General features: G+C 56.9%; 1 long non-coding RNA gene across 1 annotated transcript; it reads right to left on the bottom strand.

Annotated features, from left to right (window-relative positions):
• Nucleotides 1-706: 706 nt before the first annotated feature.
• On the bottom strand, nucleotides 707-6088 carry LOC125131638 (uncharacterized). Its single transcript, XR_007135996.1, has 4 exons — nucleotides 6011-6088; nucleotides 2786-2819; nucleotides 2293-2475; nucleotides 707-1895 (listed from the first exon to the last, which is right to left on the bottom strand). It is a non-coding gene; the product is annotated as an uncharacterized LOC125131638 (long non-coding RNA).
• Nucleotides 6089-14005: the final 7917 nt, after the last annotated feature.

The raw sequence follows: 14005 nt of genomic DNA, 5'->3' as shown, positions 1-14005 counted from the left end.
TGTGCCAGGCCTGGTGCCCCCAGGGCTGGGGGGAGGGGAGGGGAGGCACCGCTCACACCCGTCTGATGGGGACAGAGCTGGATGGGGCTGTGGGCAGCAGTGTGGAGAGGCAGGAGCTGGGCTCTGCACAATGTGGGGAGGTCACCGGTCAGAGTGATGCCCACAGCAGGCGTCGAGCTGCACTCACTCACTGAAGACAGCTGTCCCCCGCCAGCCCAGAGGGTCCCTTCCCTCCTTGTCTGCTGGGAGGACATGCCCTTGGTGGGCTGTGCCTCTGCGGGAATGACCAGCAGGGGTCCCCGAGGTGGCCAATGAGACCGTAGGGTCCCCATGGCCTTCGCACCGGCCTTGGAAGGTTCTAGGTGTCTGAGCCGTGGTTCAGTGCTCCGGCTGTGGCACCCCAGTCCCCCAGCCTCCTTGGCCCGTGGGTAGTTTTCCTGGGGTGGGTTGTTCTTGCACTGCTTGCAGCTTGCTCCCAGCCTTCCGCAGGGCAGAGGGATGCCTAATTGCATATATGTAAATATGTTCTATTCTTTGCTCGGTTATCCTCCTACAGCTTGAAATTTCTTATTCTTTTCTTCCTAATAAGACTGAAACCAGTTTAAGTGAAGAAATTATTCATTAAGGAACTGTGTCAGTGTTTGGTATTGGAACCACCTGAAGTCAATTAGGGATCAACAGAATTAATTATTCTCTCAGGGCTGACATCTGAAAGTGGGAACCGCGAGAAATGGGTCTTTGCTTTAACTCACAGCAGGAAAGAGACAGGATTTTAATAGAACCGAGGGGGCCCAGTCTGGGCACAGCGTGTTATCAGCTCCCTGCTAAATGGCCGAGGTAAATCGTAAACCAGGACGTTGGATGGTGGGGGCCGGGGGTCCACACTGCCCCACAGGGAACCAGTCTCAGCTAGTAAACCACAGGGAAACCCAGAACCGGACCACGAGGGACAGGGGGGACTCACGCACCTCAGGCGCAAAGTTTAAGAGGGTTGAAAAACTCGGTCATTAAGATAAATACGATTACAGCACTCATGGTACCCAGAAATCCTAGACCAGGACTCGAACCCAAGCCACAGCGGTGAAAACACCAGACCCTTAACCGCTAGGCCCCCAGGGAGCTCCATCAGTGCCGTGTTTGAACACGTCTGCAAAGATGCGGACAGACGGGAACTCTGTGTCCTGTGGGTGGGAATCTGAAACGGTGCAGCCGCTGGGGAAAACTGTACGGAGTTTCCTCCAAACATTAAAAACACTGCTACCAGAAGACCCAGCAGCTCCGCTTCCGGGTGTAACTGAAAGCAGGATCTCAAAGGGCTACTTGCCCCCCGCCCCCGTGTTCACTGCAGACTCTTCACAAGCGCAGCGTGCAGTGAACACGCCGGCAGATGAGTGGATGAACAAAACACGGTCCCTACAGCCACGGCAACGTCTTTCAGCCACAAGAAGGAAGGCAATCGTGCCGCTATGACAACGCGGATGGACCCGGAGGACATTCTGCCGAGTGAGCAAAACAGACGCAGAAAAGGGGAAACATGTCTGATTCCACTTAGTGGAGGAAGTGGAAATAGCCAAACCTGCAGAAGCAGAAAATAGGACAGGGGCTGGGGGAGGGGAACGGGGCTGCAGGTCAAGGGGACAAAGTGATGGGGACACACCCTGGGGCCGGCCGTCAGCAACGCTCTACGGCGCACTTAACATTTTGTCCGAGGGTGGGTGGCGTGTGAGATGCTCTTACCGAAAACACCAGAACCCAAACCAAAAACCTGAGACAAATTAGACACAAGGAGACTTGGCTTTTTGCTGCTACTGTGATCATGAGATGGTTTCCTGGGTGTTTGCTTATGTCCAGACTCATCAAATTGTGTTCATTAAACATGTCCATTGCACCGAAAGCTGGAAAAAACATGAAAAATATCAAAATTAATGCAAAATAATCTATGAGGCCTAGAACATCCACATTTTAAGGAAAGACCGTCTGTGGTTTGTTTGTTTTAGGACCTCGGGTAGGGAGCGAAGGGGACACGTGTCCCCACCCGCCTGCAGCCCTGGGCTGGCGACCGCTGCGCCCCCTGGGTTTCTGAGGGTGGGCACGGTGCGCCGGCAGACCGCCGTGTGGGCCGGCGGAGCCGCGGTCTTTGATCGCCTTCCCCTTTCTTACTTGTTCCAAACGTGAGAGGAGATTTTGGTGCGTGTGTGTCCTGATCAAACGTCCCCCTTGCCTGGCCGGGCCGGGGGGGGACTCTCGCCCCCCTGGCTGTGCGCGCTCACACGTGCCCACATACGTGCTCACCTGTATGAATGCAGGTACCCCGTGGGCCCTGCACGTTGGCCTGTGTGTGCGTGAGCAAAACCCTTATCTTCTCCTTCCGTTTCACTCGGGGACCTGCCCCCCGGCCCTAAGACCTCTGTTCAGCAGTCTGGCCTCCTGGAATTTGCAGTTTCCAACAAAAAGTGCACTCGCTTTGGGCACCTGCTGCAGAAAGAGGGGGGATCTGTGTCTGCTCAGTGCACATTCTAGGGGGCTGTGGGCTCCTGGAGGGGGCGTTGCCAGGGAGACGGAGGCCGCGGGGTGGGGGTGGGGTGTGCAGCTGGGGAAGCTGAAGGGTTCCTCCCTCCGTCCTGCCCTCCTCCCTCCCTTCCTCCTCCCCCCGCCTCTCCCTTCCTCTCCCTGCCCCCACTGCCCTCCTCCCATGCCTTCTTCCTTGTGCCAGGGTCCCCTGTTCCCCAGCCTGGATCTCTCCGGGGCAGCCCGGGGAGGCTGTGGGCTGTGCTCATCCACGTACCCAGCATCCTCCTGGAGGGCACACGCTACGGAGCCTGTGAAGCAGGTCAGAAAGAGAAAGACATTTAAACACCATCTGATATCACTTCCATGTGGAATCTAAGACACGGCACAGACGAACCTATGTACAGAACAGAAATGGACTCTCAGGCATGGAGAACAGACCTGGGCTTGCCAAGGGGGAGGGGGAGGGAGTGGGATGGACGGGGAGTTTGGGGTTCGGAGGTGCGCAAACTATTCCATTTAGAATGGAGAAGCAATGAGGTCCTGCTGTGCAGCACAGGGAACTCTATCCAATGACAGAACACGATAGGAGATAATATGAGAAGAAGAGTGCCTGTGTGTCTATGGCTGGGTCACTTTGCTGTACAGCAGAGATGGACAGAACACTGTACATCAGCTACACTTTAATAAAAAAAATGGACATGTTTTTAAAAAAAGAATTTCTCAGCATGTTCCAGCTAGGGCTACAGCTGCGGTCAAGGCAGGGAGCCACTCCCCTCAGGGGTGGGTACAAGCAGGAGACCAGCCCTAGGCTTTGGGGGTCGCATCTCAGTTCCGCTACTTCCACACTGAGGGACGGGCTCCTTAACCTCTCTGACCCCCAGTTTCCCATCTGCAGGAGCATCTGAGTGCCAGCCCATCGGGTGTCGTGACCGTTAGATGGCTTAGAACAGCACCTGTGGTTGCCCTGGGGGCTGACAGATGCTGAGAACTGCTCTGTCTTACCGTTTGTCCACGGTATGTTCTGCACAAGGACGAGCCTGATAAATTCCTCCCATAATTTGTTTTATTTTATTTTTTATATGCTTTATTTCCTTATTTTAAAAACATTTTATGATTTTTATTTTTTCCATTATAGGGGATGTACAGTGTTCTGTCAATTTCTACTGCACAGCAACGTGACCCCGTCACACCTGCCCATACCTCTTTTTCTCACATTATCCTCCACTGTGCTCCACCACAAGGGATTGGATATAGTTCTCTGTGCTATACAGCAGGATCTCATGGCTTATCCACTCTAAATGCAATAGTTTGCATCTATTAACCCCAGATGTCTTGTCCATCCCACTCCCCCCGCTCCCTCTTAGCAACCACGAGTCCATTCTCCATGGCCATGAGTCTCTTTTCTGCGGAAAGTTTCATTTGTGCCACATATTAGATTCCAGATGTACGTGATATCATATGGTACTTGTCTTTCTCTTTCTGACTTTCTTCACTTGGTATGAGTGTCTCTCATTCCATCCATGTTGCTGCAAGTGGCATTATTTTGTTCTCCTATAATTTAGAACCTTGAAAGAGCTCACTGCTTTGAAAAAAGAGCCATCTTACATTTTATTCCAAATGCAAATTAAATACAAAAATTATTTCTCCAGGAAGGTAAACTGGTGCAGCCCCTATGGAGAACAGTATGGAAGAGCCTTAAAAAAAACTAAAAATAGAGACACCATATGGTTCAACAGTCCCAGTCCTGGGCATCTATTTGGAGAAAACTCTGCATTGAAAAATACATGCACCCTAATGTTCACAGCAGCACTATTTACAGTAGCTAAGACATGGAAACAACCTGGACGTCCATCAACAGAGGAACAGATAAAGAAGATGTGGTACATAGATTCAATGGAATATTACTCAGCCCTAAAAAAGAATGAAATAATGCCATTTGCAGCTACACGGATGGACCTAGAGATGATCATTCTAAGTAAAGTAAGTCAGACAAAGACAAATATCATAGGATATCTTTATATGTGGACTTTGAAATGATACAAATGAACTTGTTTACAAAACAGAAAGAGATTCACAGACATAGGAAATGAATTCATGGTTATCTAAGGGGAGGTGATGGAGTTTGGGATGAGCAGACAAACTACTGTATAAAATAACCTACAAGGACCTCCTGTATAGCACAGGGAACTATATTCAGTAGCTTGTAATAACTTATAACGGAAAAGAATCTGAAAAAGAATACACATCTATTTTCTGTATATGTATGTATGCACACACGTATGACTGAATCATTTTGCGACGCACCTGAAACTAACACAGCACTGTAAATCAACTAATATGTCAATAAAAGGAAATGATAAAGTATGTCTCTTTTTGCCCTGGCCTCCAGGCAACTCAGAGCTAGAGTCTGGCCACCTCTAAGTTTGTTGACGATTTTTGCAGTTTTAATTTCTTGACGCATCTCTTGATTTTGATATTTTGAAAGAGCCTCAGTGAAGGCTGCTCTTTACGACACTCAGCCTCAAGCCCTTCTCGGGAGTCCTGGATGGTATGCATCCCCAGATCCTTCTTCAGAGAAACAAGTAACTAACATGCAATTTACATGCAATTATTCAAATCCTGGTTGTTGATATGGGCCGCGGGATGCTCTAACAGCCACTGTCCCGGTGAGATGGAGCCCCCGCGGAGGGGGCGGGATTAGGGCCCAGCGCACAGCACTGGCCCTGCCTTCATTTCTACTCACCTCTAAATCAACATGAGACGTCTCGGAACTACCAGGAGGAAAGAAAAGACTTAGAAAGACAAAGTATATTACAGGAAAGCAATGATTTCTCGGGCTATTTGTCACTTCAAGTGCAATACATTAACAAAGTGCAGTAATAAGAAGAGCTACTAAAAAATGATTTATTGATACTTTAGACCTGTTAAAACAGGTTAATGTCAATACAATTAGCTCCCGGATCAAGGCAATCCTCTGTAGAGGGACCGCTGATGAAACGGCATCCAACGCCACTCTGTCGGAGGCCGGGGAGGGGCCACGAAGACTTTCAGCCACAGGGAAGGGAAGAGAGCAATGCTCTCTTAGGGTGTTCACCCCGTGTCCCCTCCCTGGTCCCACGGCCGGAGTCGGGCGGCTCTAAGAAATGGTCACTTTATCTGGAAGGCACGCGGTCATGGGTAGGTGACTCCTGAGCAACCTGGGAGAATCTGGAGCAATTGCTATGCTGGGAAAACGAGCCGGGGAGTGAAGGGGACTGCCAGGAGCCCCTGGCGATGAGCAGCGCTTAGGAGGCCACCCCGTATGGCGCCTGGTCTCACCCCGTGTGCAGCGAGCAGAGACGACGGCTCAGGAAAAGAAAAGGCCCCCCCGACCCCATCTGAACACGAGGCCAGGTCAGACAGGCGGGGGCTGCCCCGTGGCACGGTGGGAAAATCTCTGACGGTTGATGAGCCAGCAGTCATGATATCACACCCACCGGCTGCCCCATTCTGGGCTCACCTTTGGGATCCGGGGGTGTAGGGGGTCCCCGGTCCACGGGGTCAGCCATGCAGGAGCCGCTGCGCCCACTTGGAGAAGAGGAAACCGCCCAGAAAGGGGAAGGAAGGGCTTCTCTGGGCAGAGGCCCCGATGCAAGGCTTCCTTCCGTTTGGCTGCGGTGTCCCGGGGCAGAAGGGCTGTCATGGGGCTGGCCTCACCGTGCCTGGCACGCTGGCCCCGAGACACGTGTGGTTGGCAGGGTGATGGCTCTAAAGTTGTCGGTGCTCCAGCTTCCCGAACCTGCAAACAGGTCACCTTACACGGCCACGGGGACCTCCCAGATGTGGTTACGCTAAGGGCCTTGCGAGGGGGAGACTGAGCTGGGGGTGCTGGGTGGGCCCAATCCCGAGGGTCCTTCTGTGGCCACGGTCACTGTGGGACCCAGTTGGCCTCAGGGGGCTCCCTCAGCTCCCTCTCCCTCCCTCCCTGAGACCCTGGGCCCCAGACTGACTGCCTCGTGTCCCCGGGCCTGCCCTGTCCGTGAGCTGAGCCCCCCAGCACCTGTGTCTTCAGCCCCCGGCTCAGCCTGCAGGCCCTGTTACGGATGCGGGTTCAGGAGGAAGGGTCCGACTGGCCCTGCATGGCCACTGCCCCCCTCATCCTGCCAGCCTTGCCCCCTGGAGTCAGGGTCTAGGATGGGGTGGAAACAGTGGGCCCTCAGATCTGGGGGCTCTTTCCTGGGGTAGAGAAAGGGACACTTTGGGGCAGCATCTGCCCGAGCGAGGAGACTCACTGCTGTGGGTCACTGTGGAGTCCCCGTGAGCAGGGCTGTCCTGGCAGGGCCCGGGGACCACAGGCGAAGGGGTGGGTGAAAGACCGACACCATCTCAGCAGAGGGAGGGTCCCGCTGGTTGGGTCCCGTCCGCCTCTGGTGAAGGGCAGGAACCCCCGCCCCCCACACACATGGCCCCTCCCACCCCAGGCCAGAAGCTCAAGAAATCCCCTCTGTCTGCCTGGCTGGGACGGAAACGGCAGGTCAGGTCCCTATGTTCCCGGGCAAGGGCCCTTGGCAGTTAGCTCTTCAGGACGGATGGATGGGCTGCAGGGTACGGCTGAGGTTAGGAGGCCCTGCCAGCAGCCCCGGGGAGAAAGGATGGCCTGGAAGCAGAGAGAGCAGACCGCCTTGGGGACAGCGTCCAGAAGAGGAGGGGTCACGGTTCTTCTGAGATTGTCACCTGGGTGACCGGAGGCTGGCGTGTTGTGAGTGGCGAGAGGAAGGGAAGTGACTCAGGGAGGATGTCATGATTGGCTGGTCAATTGCCCACGGATGAGTGTCTGTCCAGCATCTTCTCTTGGGGAGGTTCCCTCACCAGCCTGGGTGTCTCAAGGGGTGGCCTTCTGGTCTACACCCCCTGGGACCTTTGGCCAAGGTGGCCGCCACCCACCGCCCCCCACCCCCCAGCCCTGGCATCTCTCTGGGTACCAAGGTGAGGGACCCAGGCTGGATGTGCCGAAGGACCCCCACCTGCTGAGTGGAGTCAGTTCAGCCTAATTTGCCCCTGCCCCTTGGAATGGGGATTTCGCTCTGGAGAACTCATCTGAAATAGATATTTCTCTCCACTGCCAGAGGGATTTATTGGCAAACTCACCACTATTAACATTATCTGGGGACTCTGCCCTGGGGAGAAGAGATACTATAAATCTTAGCTGTATAGAAACCCAGGAGCTAGAAGGCTTTAGTGGACAGCAGATAGAAAGTCCAAGGAGTTCAGGCTTGTTTATTTTACTTAGAGGGAAAGAGCATTCGGTGCCCAGCCAGGCAGGAAATGGGTTTTGGGGACGGCCACTTAGCCTAGCTGCTGGCCCTGAAACTGTGGGAGTAATCGCAGCCCGCAATTAGAGCAGGCGGCTCAAAGGACTGCGTTCTGCAGCCAGTGGTAGAGGCTTCCAGAAAAGGAAGCCTTGAAACTTTGGGCTGCTGGCCCGGGGAGGGGTCTGTTGGGGAGAAAGGTCCTGGCCACAGGCTATGAGGTCAGCTCCAGGCCCCAGGGGCGTGTCCCAGTAGAGTTAGTAAGAGTGACTGTGAAACTAGGCTCCCTGGTGCGAGCCGGGATGAGCAGGTGCCTAAAGCTCGCTTCAGCCGACCCTCTCGGCCACATTTTGCATTTCGAGTGGCTGGGAGCAAGTGCAGAAGAAAGGCTGGGCTTTGTCTTTTCATGGTTTCCTGCTGAATCCTCAGTGCCTGGGTGAGGCTGGGTGCAGGGGGTGTCCTGGACCCCAGACCCACCTCTCCAGCCTCCTGGTCCCCCCATCCTTTGATGGGGGTTTCTCCTCACTTCGATCCATCAGCACCCGTTTCCACCGACTGTGGTCAGACCCTCACTAGACCGGCAGGAGCCAGGGGACCCCACACTCCCGGCACCCGGACACAGGGGAGCCTGAGATGCGTGGTTATGAGGATGGAGGCGGGAGGGATGAGCAAAGGGAGGGGAGCATCTCCTCCCTGAGAGGGGATCAAGCCACCCTGCAGAACCCGCTCGCCATGGAGGACCCCACCTCCCCGGCACCCTCCAGGTGGGGGCACTGGGATCTGGCCCTGGGTCAGCCTTGGCCGTGGCCTGGAAGAGATCTAACGCTGGTGCTTTGGGACAGCACGGCTGCATCTCAGTCACGCAAATTTATATGTTGAAGCCCCACCTCCAATGCAAGGGGCTTTTGGAAATGAACAGGTCACGAGGGAGACCCCCTATGACGGAATTAGTGCCTTATAATGAGAGGACACGGCGAGGACAGGTCGTCTGCCAGCGCAGTGAGGGAGGGCCTCTCCCCCCCAGGAGCCGATGCTGCCGGCGCCTTGACCTTGGACTTCCAGCCTCTTCCGGGAGAAATCCAGGCGGCGCATCAGCCCTCTGGTCTGGGACATTCTGCTGCAGCAGCTCGAGGTGCGAAGGACACTCGCTGGCCTTTTCGGATCACACGGCTCTCTGATGTGTCCTAGTGGCAGGAGGCCACGGCGAGGCCTGGCCGCGTGGCAGGGAGCATCCTTAGCGGCTGGAGTGCCTGTTGAGCCCACTCAGGCCTGGGGAGTCCAGGCTGCTCCCTGTGCTGTTCCCACTGATGAGAGTTGGGGACCGGGGCTCGGCGGCCAAGACCCTCCACCCAGACCTGGCCTCAGGCTCCATGGTCCTTTCAGTATCTCTTTCTGAAAGCACAGGCGGCCGGCGCCCGGGGGGCAAAGCTGAGCTGCAGTCTTGAGAAACATTTAGAGAGGATGCTTCCGAAGCTGGGGGTTTGGAGAGCAAAAACGAGTGGCTTTGTCCCTCCCCCTGCATCCCCGTTCCTCCACCCCCGCCCCGTGGACTGCGGCCGTTGTCAGGACCTGGCACAGGTGGAGCCTGAGTGCCAGCATCAGGCTGCTGCCAGGCCTGGGAGGCACCATCTCCCCAGGGCCTCAGCTCCCCACGCTGGACTCCGGAGGCAGAGTCTCCGAGTTGCCCTCGGCTGTGCGCGCTGCAGCTGCCTTCCTGCCTTTGAGCAATGGACTTGCCCTTTTCTGGGTGAGAGGGGCCTCGGAAAGAGGCAGCCATAATTAATATTGATGCGGCTTCAAATGCTAAAAGTTAGAATTAAATAAGAAACAAAAGGAGAGGGTCATCTGTAACCAATTAAACGGTGACTTCTCCACGGCCCCTGGCCCGCTTTGGAGGCGGATCGGACCTCGCCTGGCTCTGCCGATTCATCTGCCCTCACCTCCCTCCGCTGGGGGCCTGAGGCCCCTAAATTGAAGCGAAAGGTGGGATGGGCTGATCGAGCCGCACAGACCGTCTCCCGTGGTGCAAATGCCAGGGAGGTGGAGGCGCCCGGCAATTTGCAGGGCTGGGGCCGTGCCGGCCCTGGGAGGAGAGGCAGCCGTGGTGCCCGAGCTGGGTGCAAGGATTAATGAAGGCAGCTGGGAAGATGAACCGGCTCGGGCATCTGAGATGAAGCCCAGCGGGCAGTGAGCGTTCACGATGAATTTCAAGAAGCGGAGACTGTGGGTCGGGACTAATTACCCGGCAAGGACAGGATCAGAGGAGGGGCTGTGCTGCTCCAGATGTCCGGGCAGAAGGAGGGACCGGCTGCCCCCTGGGGCAGGTCAGTAGGGCAGAGAGGGTGAGGGCCAGGCCCCCAGGTTCCCCCAGTCCAGTCCTGTGGCTGAAAGGCCAGATTCGAACACTTGTTCTTTAAAGACCTTGACTTAGAAATTGGTGGGTTTGGAAGGGACCGCTATGCCAACTAGGATTCGGGCCTGGAGGGGGGCCAGGGATGGGCCCTTGGTCTCGGGGTCCCCCCCCCCGTCAGGGAGAGCACCGGCCTTCACGTGGACAACCCACTCCTCCTGACTGGGAACGCTCCAGAGTCACGTCCGTGTAACGGATGGGGAACGCGGCTCAGGGGGCACAGGTCTGAAGGCCCTGAGGTCACCAGCCTGTCAGTGGCAGAGGCGGGGCCCAGCCTGGGGGCTCACCAGGATCCTGACCCCTGGGGAGCGCTGCTGCCCACAAGGGACTCGGCAGATGGCTGGCTGTGGTGGGGGCAGGTGGGTTGAGGATGGAGCAGGCGTTTGCCAGGAGCCGGGGGTTTGAGGAGAGCGTGCACCCCAGGCAGAGGGAACAGAGTGGGTGACGGGTCCTGAGCCAGGCGGGGCTGGGACAGCTCTGGGGGCAGGCGGGGAGTGTGGGGTGGGGTGGGTGGGGCCAAGTCAGGAGGGGGCCAATGTCCTGCTGAAGAGGCAGGTTCTCGCCCAGGGCCCATGGTGCCACTGCAGTAACCTGAGGTGTGCGGGGTGGTGGCCAGGGGTGCGCTGTGAAGCTCCTCCCGGGTCCCTCAGTTGGAGATGGTGAGCCGGGCCCAGGCTGCAGGGATTTAAGGAGCTAGGTTACAAGGACTGGATGGCTGCCTGGAGCGGGGGCTGTACCACTGTGTCCATTTCACAGATGGGAAAGCTGAGGCTCATGCCTCTGTAGCTGTTAGCTCTCAGCACGTAACAAGCTACCCTCACGTTTGACTTGAAACAGCAGTTGCTTCTTATTTCTGCGTCTGCAGGTCTGCTCGACCAGGGGGCCCGGTTGGGCTGAGCGGGGCTCCCTCCTGCCTTGGGAGTCAGCGGCGGGCCAGCTGAGGTCTGGCTGCCTGTGATCGCTTACTTCTGCTCCTTTTCTGGCCTCTGGTCCTGCAGCAGGCAGGCTTGGGCCATCGGCCAGGCTCAGCATGGGGTGACGTCCCTTCTGCTGGATTCTTTTGGCCAAAGTCAGTCAAAAGGTCCAGATTCAAGGGGAAGGTCAGACCCCACCTCTCCTGGGAGAATCTGCCAAATCACATTTAGCGTGTGGGTGTGCTTATGTGTGCGAGGAGCTGGGGGGTTTTGGGCCAGGGGTGCAGGTTCTGTCAAGAAAGGAAGGTTCCTCTGGGCTTGGCTGGTCTGGGAAGGCTTCCTGCAGGAGGCAGCATTTACCATCTCTACCCACCAGCATGTTTTATAAAGGTTGTTTCTTTGCTCAAATTCAAGGCTCATTAAACTTTTTTTTAAAACCTCGTATGGCAGAGGGCTGGCTGCCTCATGTCTAAGATGAGTTGATGAACCAGGCAATTGCAAATTCGTAATTAAAGGAATTTGATGAGAATCAAAGAGGACTGGTTTGCACTGGAGGCTTGGGTAGCTAATTACTGGATCGTGCGCTGCCAGGGGGAGGGCTGGGCATTGGCTGGGAGGATGCCAGGAAGGTGCAGGTGCCAACACTGATGCTGTCCATCGAGCCCCCCCACCGCCCCCACCAGGCATCTCAGAGATGAGGAAAGCTGTTTGGTGCCTGGCTTCTAACGTGTTTGGAAGCCTCTTTCCATGCAGCTCTGAGGGGGTCCCCTGGCAGCGCCCCTGGCATGGAGCAGGGCGTTGAGCAGGTTCCAGGTGGGCTGGAGATGACCATGGGGTTTTGGATGGGTATGGGCGGTCCCTGTGCTGCCTGGGTCTCTCTGGGATGAGAGAGATGCTTCCTCCAGGATGGCTGCCCCGGGCTTGGAAGAAAGTCAAGTGCAAGAACGTGACACTCAGAGCCCAGCTCCTCCCGACCCCTCCAGGCCACTCTCTTACCCTGGGCTCTCCCGCATCTTGGGCTTCCAGCCTTGCTGGTTCTGCAGCTGGAATGTGCTGGGTCACTCTGGAGTGTTCCAGAACATTCTTCCCTGCCCCTCCCTGCGTCTCGCCCCAACCCAGGAACGTCAGGCTGCAGACCTGACATGTCTTCATGCGGATGGAGGACGGACCGCCTCTGTGCTCGTGGCTCAGGCACGGAGCCAGCCCGCAGCTCGGAGCCCTCCGAGCCCAGCCCCATCCATCTGCCTGCAGGTGACTTGCAGATCGGGGCGTGAAGTGGAGCGCCTCAGGCTGGAAGCAGCTGAGTTTTGGAGCCTGGCACTCGGGGGCCTTGAAAGTGATGCTCCCTCTTTGTATCACACACCCCTGCTTGCAGCCCCCCCCATACACCCGTGGGGTCACCCTGCCCGCCACCCCTCTGAGCCTCGAACCCTCCCCTGCAGGGTGGGGAATGACCATCACAGCTTCCTGTGGTGGCGACCGTGCACAGGGCCCTGCTCCAGGGTCTCACCCTCCTCCTGGCTGCTCGGCCTAGGGCTGCCTGTCTTTCCGGCACAGACGGGGCCAGCCACCCTGGCCTGGGCAGACAAGAGGGCACTTCTCCAGCCCCCTTGGCCGCCAGCCAGGTTCCCTGAGCCCCAGTCTTGGAAGGGTGAGGGCCATGCCCCCTCCTGACCAGCATGTGGGAGGTGGACTCCCCACGGTCCCTGCAGGGATGCTCTGAGCTGTAGGGGCCACGTGACGGGGCTGACTGGGGCCGCCTCTGGGGGGCAGGTCCCCCAGTCCTTCCCCATGGGATCCACGGTGGCCAGAAGCCCGATGCTTCCCAAAGACCCTCCCCGTGCTGAGGGCCCCAGGGGAGAGCAGGCCCCTCCCTCCAGGCTGGCGGAGACAGAGAGAGGGCTAGCAGTGGCAGTGGGCCTCCGTGTCCCCACAGGGCAGTGGTGTACAGAGTCAGGGGGGAGCTGGGGTCATTTCAGGCTCTGACCGAGCTGCCTTCCCAGGGCTCCCTGCGCTGCACGCGGTGAGCAGAGCCCCGGCCTGGGGATCTGGGCAGGGGTCTCGGCCAGGCTCTGCCCCAACCCTCTGACTCTCAGGACAAACATCGCCCCCTAAAGGCCGGGTCATGGGGCTGCTCCTGCCGGCAGCCAGCCTGGGTCCGCCTTTCCCGCCTGTCTGCCCTCCTGCTGTGAGGTTGTTCCAGATGCACATGGAGGGCTCGTGTGGGGAAAGGGTTTGCCTGTTTTCTGTTTGTTTGTTTCTGTCTTTTTAGGACCACACCTGCGGGACATAGACGTTCCCAGGTCAGGGGTCGAATTGGAGCTGTAGCTGCTGGCCTACACCACAGCCACAGCCACGCCAGGTCCTTAAGCCACTGAGCGAGGCCAGGGATCGGCCCCGCGTCCTCATTCGTAACCCACTGAGCCGCAGCGGCAGCTCCGGGGTTTGTCTGTTTAATGCTGACAAAACCACCTTAGGGTACGGGTCCCACTCTACAGATGAGGAATCTGTGTCCAGCCTCTGGCTCGAGTGGGCTTTTCCACATGCGCCCCTTGGGATAAGAGCCCCCCTTTCTGATCCTGGACCTGGGATGGAAAAGCCTTTGAGCCCCTTTCATGTCCTGCGGACGGAGAGCCTGCCGGGCCTGCTCACCCAGCGGGGTCGCGCTGCTGCCTGGGACCCTGGGCTGTGCCCGTGGGGCTTGGTGAGATGCCGTGTGCTTTCATGTTGTCTAATTTTGAGAAAAAAGTGCAAAGTTGTAGGACGGGTTGAATACTGAATTTATATCACACTCCAAGATCAAACTCCCTCAAAAATGAAAAATCTGAAATGGAGCCCACCACAGGGCCTTCTCTTTCTTTTTTAGATTCTTTTTTCTTTCT

Source organism: Phacochoerus africanus, chromosome 7 (assembly GCF_016906955.1).
Source record: "Phacochoerus africanus isolate WHEZ1 chromosome 7, ROS_Pafr_v1, whole genome shotgun sequence".
Lineage (NCBI taxonomy): Eukaryota > Metazoa > Chordata > Mammalia > Artiodactyla > Suidae > Phacochoerus > Phacochoerus africanus.
The sequence above is the reverse complement of the archived record's forward strand: the minus strand, read 5'-3'. Positions and strand labels throughout refer to the sequence as shown.